Here is an 8084-nt window from a genome sequence, read left to right on the forward strand (position 1 = left end):
GATCTGCTTTCGTTTATTCCGTAAGTTTTGTTATTTCGTTAAGTGACGCGACACGCGTCTGGCGCCCAACAATCTTTTCGTTCCGTTTTCCGTTCCGTTTTCCGTTTTCCGTTCCGTTTTCCGTTTTCAGTTTCGTACAGATCGCGCCGAAGGCACGTGGGTTTTCCCGGGTCCAACCCGCCTGGGGGAAAAAAGAAAACCTTCTAAGTCGCAAGTGGCGCCCAACGTGGGGCCACTAAAAAGGTTGATTCTTAAAAGCCACGTCGCAATGTATATATCATTTTTTATGCGAGATTTCGTAGTTTTAACTATTTAGGCGTATTCCGACTTACTCGAAGAAGTAAGAGGTGCATTCTCTTTTATTAATGGCTAGGAAGGAGTGCTGGTCGGGAAAACCAGGTATTAAAGTCAAAAAACTATGAAATTGAATTTTAGAAAATGCGAGGTGCGTCGTCATGATTTCCCAGCGTGGGGACCCGTCATCTCTATTCGCACCAATTATACACTAGTTTAGTCACTTGCTTACCACTTTGACTGCCCAGCGCACCATCCTAGCAATTAATAAAAGAGAATGCACCTCTCATTTTTTTGGAAAAGTCTAAAATACGCTCAAATACTTGAAACTAGCAAATATTCGACAATCTAACCTCCGTGAAGTTGGCGCCTGATTGAAATATTTTAATTTTATTATTGTATCAAAAAATTGCTCCTTAATTGCTCCTCTGGAATACGTTATTTTTCCTAATTGCTCCAGCGCCGTTTGGTCGTAAAAAAACAAAAAATTTTCCGGAATTTTTTTTTTTCTAGATTTATTTCCGAAGCCCGAATCTCCGCTTGAGGAGGGCCTATAGTGTTTTCAGCTATACTAAAAAATTGCTTCCAATTTGCTCCCAATTTGCTCCCAATTGCTCCGTACTTGTTGTTGGCTTTTTCGTTGTAATTTTGCATAAAAAATATAAAACTTCGTTCCACGGTAAAATTCGGTTTGCGCATGTGTCAACTAATGTATTGTCAGTTGCGACGTCACTCGCCAACTTCAGAGCGGTGGGTTGTGGCTTCCCACTCACGTTTCGCGCTGAAAATTACACCGAATTTGGTTTTTCATATCAGCTGCAGTCTAAGAAATTTTCCAATTATAATATCGAAATATAAGAAAATTTTTTAATAATCCATACAGCAGAAAGGGTTAATACTTGGCTCGACAAGGGCGTGGCAGCGATGTGAATCTATTTTCTACTTGCGTCAGCATTAGCGACCGCTCGATTAAGTTACAGGTTAAGTTGAGGATCCGATCAATTCGTCCAAAAAATTTATCAATATCGAAGGTATAATTTGTGGATGACAAACTTCTGAACGATTTGATTACTAATTTTATGTGTATTTTCGATCAATTTCCGCGCGAATGAAACAGAACCGATGTCGGGTCAGATTAGGTTAGGTTTGGTAAGTTGTGTGACATTTCAATTTCATTGTTGACTCATTTTTTTTTTTACAGGCTTCCATTCTTTATTTGGAGTTGCTAGGTGGTTTAGGCCCAGTCACGCATGAAGCAAAAAGGATTAAGATCTTACGAGGCATAGGAGGCTGCCATGTAATTCGGAGATTTGTGGTGGTTGGCTCAATTTAGATTATCGAAATTTTATCAGTGTGATTAGTTTACTCGAATTTCTGATGGATTAATTATATCAAAAATTATTCACCGATTGGATATTTCTAAGCAATCACAAATTTCATATTCTTTTTATTCAATTACGACGCTAATAGAGCAAATCAACTTGCAATCCTGTCAGGCTACGTTAGGTTACGTTTACCGCCTCTGTACTATTATGACTTCATTGGCCCTTTTTTTCTCTTACAGGCTGATTCGTCATTTGGATATACATGACATCGTCTTCAGGTGAATGATCTTCGGATTACCCAAAGTTGTCTTGTTTTAAAAGAAGTTTTATCACACGAACACCAAATTAGGCTGAAGTTTATGAACATCAAGCAACAAAATTATCAAAAAATAATATTGGGTGAAATTTTTCATGATTTTGTTGCCTCAGAATTATAAACTTTTGCCTCTTGCACGCAATAAGTATGTATACTGAGAGAAAAATATGCAAAAATTGGTTTTATTTTGTATATTACTAGACTGCCAGTATAAGGGCTAGTATGATATACGTGAATTTTTTCCAATAATTATACTAATGAATGATACTGAGGAGACTATGCATTAGTATAATTATTGGAAAATAATTCATGTATATCATACTAGCCTTTGTACTGGCAGTGGATCCATCTAGTAATTACAAAATATAACCAAATTTTGCATATCCTTCTCTCAGTGTATCTATGTGTACCTGTGTATGAATGTATTCATTTATTTATGCGGCTGTGTATGCAAGAAGTTTCAAAAGCTGCAATAATTTAGATAGAGAGGACCCTGCACAAACCTTTTGGGAATTCGAATTGGGTTTCGGCAGAATTATCTGAATTTTTTGTAAATTTTAGCTTTGTCATTTTGAACAAAAGTCGCCATGGCCACGATGCTCTATATTCAGTATTTTGACTCCTATGGAGCATAAAAGCTCCAAATCTTATGGGAATTGGATTTCGGCAGAATTTTTCAACTAGTCTATACACTACTCTTCAAGTATGAAGCAATTTGTTTAACCAGTCAATGTGGCCTTTCTTGTTAGTATTCAATGTAGTGATTTTTATCTGAAAATGAATATTTTTCAACAAATTGCTTTATACGTGAGGAGTGGTGTATACATAAGTTGACAAATTCTGCCAAAACCCAATTCCCATGAGGTTTGTGCGGGGTCCTTTGCAACTTTTTATCCATATTCGTAATGATATCTTTGACACATACCCTCGAATAGAGTGTAAAAACTTACTGAAGAAAAAAAGTCACCAACACGTTCTGACATTTCTATCATCTACTTCAAAGTATGAATGTACCCTACCCATAATCGGAAAAAGTCAAAAAACTAGAGTAATAAGTGTCACAGTGAGAATGAATAACATGGTTCATCAACAAGCAGGGAAAACTTTTTTTTTTCCACACATGAACGGAAAGGCTTATTTTGCTACCTGTAGAGAGGGAGCAAAAAGTAGTTTTACTCATGAGCAAAAATCTACTTTCCTCCCTTGGTGCACAATATACTATTTTTTAATTACACTGATGCAAATACAATCAAAATAACAATATTTTTTTAAGACACCTGTCACAGTGCAAGACCGTGTGGAACAAGATGATTACAAAACCAATATAGGTATGATAACATTATCATTACAAAACCTCATGAAATTTGGATTATTGTACATTAAAACACCACCACGTGCTTCATTCCAGAGTTCTCGAGCTTGCTATAGTTACATCCTGAAGAAACTGGAGATTCATGCAGTACGTGTTCGGCTGCACACATTCAGTATTCAGCGACAGCCCATTGACACACCATAATGGAACCGAAAAGACTACCAGTTGAAATGTCATTTGCACTAGATAGACCTGTTCTGCGATGAATGATCTATGAGACATTATAAGTGCAAAAAAATTTTGTAACATATTTCTAATTCTGAAGTTATTATCCCCAACACTACACCTATAAATCGATAAATAATAATGTAAGAAAATTTCGTAAATTTTAATTTATTGTTTCTGCATGAACACTTACTTTTAAAAAATTCAATAATAAATCAACAGGAAAACTAATATTTTGTGTGGTCTAGTATTTATTTTTCTCGCTGCAAGATCTACTATCGGTATGTATGCTGCTCTCTCCACCCCAGCTATTATTACCTTTCGCATACACCTTACCTATTATTACCGAATTCGTGTTACGATCTTATTCTCAGATTATCAATTTATTTTCATAGTTTCCAGTCCCAATTTAGAATAAGTGACACCTTATTGTCACGGATGTAAAATAGTAAAAAAAAAAAAACCTGATGAAAGTAGACAGCAAATGCCAATAAAATCTGAAAAAAACATAAATTAAAGGGTGGGTAGCAAATTTATATCAATTTTTTAACAGTTATTTTTATTATCACAGTAACATTTTTTTGTAATGTTGCATACGGACGTGTGTAGATGATGATACGTAGTATATTCTGTTTTGTAATTCTTACAAGACTTATCAGGTACATACGTTATTGATATATTTTTTTAAATAACTGCTAGAGCTTATGTAATCTAGCCTTTGTAAAAGCCCTGAAAAATACTGGAAAATGACAGCCATAAAGTTGTTACATCTTTATAATGAAGTGAGATAATAATGATATTTTTGTAGTCATTTCCCAAGTTGAGTACAAAAGAAAAAAAAAATACACAAAGCCGTCCAGAGAGCACCTTTAGTTTTTAACTTCACACGGTAAGGCATACGACCAAAAATTTTTTGTTTTTTCTTTCATTTCTTCACAAACCTAACAGCTAATGAGATTAAACATGTGCGTACAACAAAAGAGCTATTTTGATATCCGGAAGTATATTTTCAAAATACTTAGCAGTATTTCGTAAGTCATCAATTCCTCTCCATGTATTGTTTATGGTTCTGGTATAAGCAATATAATGACCAATGCCACCGTCCTTCTGTGGTGAAATGAATCTTATTGCTCCACACAAAACGTAATTTTCACCCCTAATATCAATAGTCGTAGGAATTTCTTTCAGATTGCTGGAGTATTCTTCATTCTGTTTACCAGCGGAAAATGATGCAATCGATCCTTCATATATATTTTCGGTATTAATACATAAGTACGGTCCAACTTTGATTACTAGTTGAGCTGTAGTTTGTTTGCAATTTCTACAGTAAACTGTACGTTGACTTATAGAGCTTATAACGCATTTTTCTAAACATTGAATACCAGCATTCCAAATTTCACGTGCCCCAATATTGATTACAGGTTTATTTCTTGATTTTTTCGCTTTACAAATTTGATTGCTGCAAATTTCGCTTTCAACAGTTGCATCATAATTATTCATCATATGGTGGAATAGACTACAAACATTCATTTGGCAGTCCATTGTGTAGTTTTCAGTCGCACATATTGAATGCAAAATCTTAGCTCTTTGACTGTAAAATAAATCTATCGGACCATTTCGTGCAAAGGTAATCATAGCTGATAAGAAACAATTTGGATGATTTGATTTTAGAGATGCAGTGACGAAATCTTCGAATTTCTGTGTATTTCTAAAAGCTGTTGTGACTACTTCTATTACACTGTCAAAAGCACAGGTGTTTCTCAATGCTATTTTACTTCCCAATATGATTCGTGGTGGCAACCTGTGACCATTGAAGATAATTTTCTTTGATATTTTTGTTCCCTTTGGTTTTTGGTGTACTATTCTAACATCAGGGCATGCACTCACATACTTTCCTCGTTTTCGTAAATGATGATTGTTTCTTTCTAACAGTTTCTGACTTTCAGCTACTCGGTCTTCTATCGGTACTTCAGGTTCTATAATAATAGAGAAGTTGTTTTCCGAATTTGCAATCAATGAAATATTCTGTAAGCTTTTCACTGTCGAACTTGCAATTGGAGCTAAGTTCAAGCTATTTTCCAAAGTCGTATTTGATCCAAGAAAACTATTTTCTGCAAAATTTACATTTCCATCCATGATCAAGGAGTCTAGATTATTTGAAATTTCGTCTTTGTGATCGCCATTAGGACTATTAAGTGAAAGTCTTCGAGATAAGTGATTTTCTTCATTGCCAGATATTGTGAACAAATCATGAATTAAAATAACTTCATTGTCATCTGAGCTGTCTTTGAAAGTTTTGTTCCTCACAAAAGAACTATTTACTGTGAAATTCTTATTTTCATCTACGATCACTGAGTCCTGTAGGCATGTAAAAATTTGTTCGTTTGCATTGTTAATAGTGCTATCAAACGGAGGCTTCGTCAACAAGCGTTCATGTTCTTTACCAGATATTGTGGAAAAATCGTCAATTGAAATAATATTATGTTCCAAGCTACCCTCCAAAGTCTTTCTCGTTACAAAAGAATTATTAGCCGACAAATTTCCATTTTCATCAAATATTTGAGAATTGAAGTTTATTAGAATTTCGCTGTTGCCCTTGGCATCCGTACTAGTTAGTGAAGGTTTTTCTGATAAGCAGTTGCTTTCTTTTCCAGGTATCATCGACGAATTGTCAGTTGAAATGTTATTTTTCGTTATTGAATAGGTGTGATCCATTGATACAACAGCGACTGTGTCAATAGTATTTGCAACCGCAAACTTTGTGTAAGAATCCATGGAAATATTATCTAGATACGTATAAGTATGTTCGTCCGATGCTTTATTTCTCCAATTTTCTTTAGCGCATAAGATTCTACGTTCTTCTACATTTTTGTTTGCTTTCGGTAGTTTCTGACCCATTTTTTGTTGCTTCTGACCGAATTGTTGTAGTTCTTTTTGATTATTATAGGTAGCTCGTGCTAATTTGGTGACACTATCAATTGACCTCACATGTTTGATGAATAGTTTGTCACTTCGACAAGGCTTTCGATCATCTAATACTGATGATTTAAAGTCACAAAAGTATGCTTCAGATCTGGCAGAGGTAGCAATTTTGTTTGGTGAATTGTAATGTTTTCTCATTATATTTGTCCAAGCAGGGAATTGGGAAAACAAGCGTTTCAAGTCTCTAACTGCGGTTGGACAGCAATAAAAATTATTATCTTCGAAATTACTAGAACTGATGTTGCTGCTATCCGCATTAAAACATGTTTCCTGAATAATGTTGTTGATAAAATTTGAAATAGAGTCCTCAGTATCCGAATCTTTTATTTCTATATTGCACTGCGTATGATCGGCGCAATCATTAGCATTATTTGAGCATGGCTTGTATTTTTTCACCTCTTTGTACTGAAGATCATCATCAAATTTGAAAGTTTCAAGTCTTTTGATAAGCCATAATACCTTATCAGTGCATTTACTCCTATTCTGAGCCACAGTAAATATTGCTGTTGCAGCTGATTTGAAATTCGGGAAATCATTAATAGTACTTATGAAGCCTATACATCTTAAATAAAAATCTTTGATAGCAGGACCAACTTGAGATAAGCTTTTCAGCCTAGCTGCGCAGTTCATTAAATGTGCAATATCTACTCCTATAAAGCATTTTGGCAATTTTTGTGATTTGCCAATTAAGATGAGATAACATGTTGACAAATAAGTCTTATAATTCATATTATTCGTAGCAAGGCTCACTGCATTCTGTAATGCAGCAGACATATCAGTGACAATCTCCTTCGGGATAGAAGCTCCTGATTTAAAAAACTCAGAAATCCAATATTGAAGAAAGAGTGTATCGTGCTTTTCTGATAGTAGTTGGCACACAGGTACTATTATATTACCTATGTAAGTTACTATGACATACAAAAATATATGCCCACTAAGATAGTTACCGGCTCGCATAATTTTTTCAGCAATACTCCCTGTCGCATCTATAGATACAATAGGATTGAGTTTTATCAAATCATTGTAAATGTCAATTTGTTCAGGTGTCCAGTAAAAAAGAAAAAATTTCTGGAATCCTAATTGTCGTATTGCCTTAGAAAATTCAACATGGGTGTACAAATTTTCAAAGGATTCCCATATATTGGAGTGAGTGACTCCAAGTTCTTCATCTTTAGCTTCTTGTCGAATTTTTTTCAGAACTCCATCGCTAGGAATCAGAGGAGATATTTCATCACCATAGTTCATATATTCTTCAACTAATTGGCGCTTCACTACAACTGGTTTCTTGTTTAGCAGCTGCGATTTCAAATTGGCCCTTTGGGCACCTGTGAGAAATATCCCTGTTATTTCTATTTTTAGATAACACTTCTTTGGATATTGTATTTATATTGAACTATTTATGTTCTATAATTTTCCACGGTGCCTCTTCACTTGGGTGAGCCGACCCTAGCATCGATTGATTAGATTGTTAAAACAGTCATGTAGTTATATTTAAACCAACATTGTTGAAACATTTGATTTTAACAAATTTTTACCGCAATGAAACGCTTAAAGTTGGGAAAATTGAAAATTACTACCTTGTCTCTTGTGTCAAAGGTCTGAATGAAAAAAAACTTCAAATGTAAGATAA

The 8084-nt window shown here is 34.8% G+C and overlaps 1 long non-coding RNA gene across 1 annotated transcript; it reads left to right on the forward strand.

The window, feature by feature from the left end:
* Positions 1 to 1000: 1000 nt before the first annotated feature.
* Positions 1001 to 3703, forward strand: LOC105693655. Its single transcript, XR_002306109.3, has 5 exons — positions 1001 to 1274; positions 1496 to 1612; positions 1859 to 1897; positions 3209 to 3263; positions 3344 to 3703. It is a non-coding gene; the product is annotated as an uncharacterized LOC105693655 (long non-coding RNA).
* Positions 3704 to 8084: the final 4381 nt, after the last annotated feature.

The sequence above is a fragment of the Athalia rosae genome, chromosome 7, assembly GCF_917208135.1.
Source record: "Athalia rosae chromosome 7, iyAthRosa1.1, whole genome shotgun sequence".
NCBI classification, from domain to species: Eukaryota; Metazoa; Arthropoda; class Insecta; order Hymenoptera; family Athaliidae; genus Athalia; species Athalia rosae.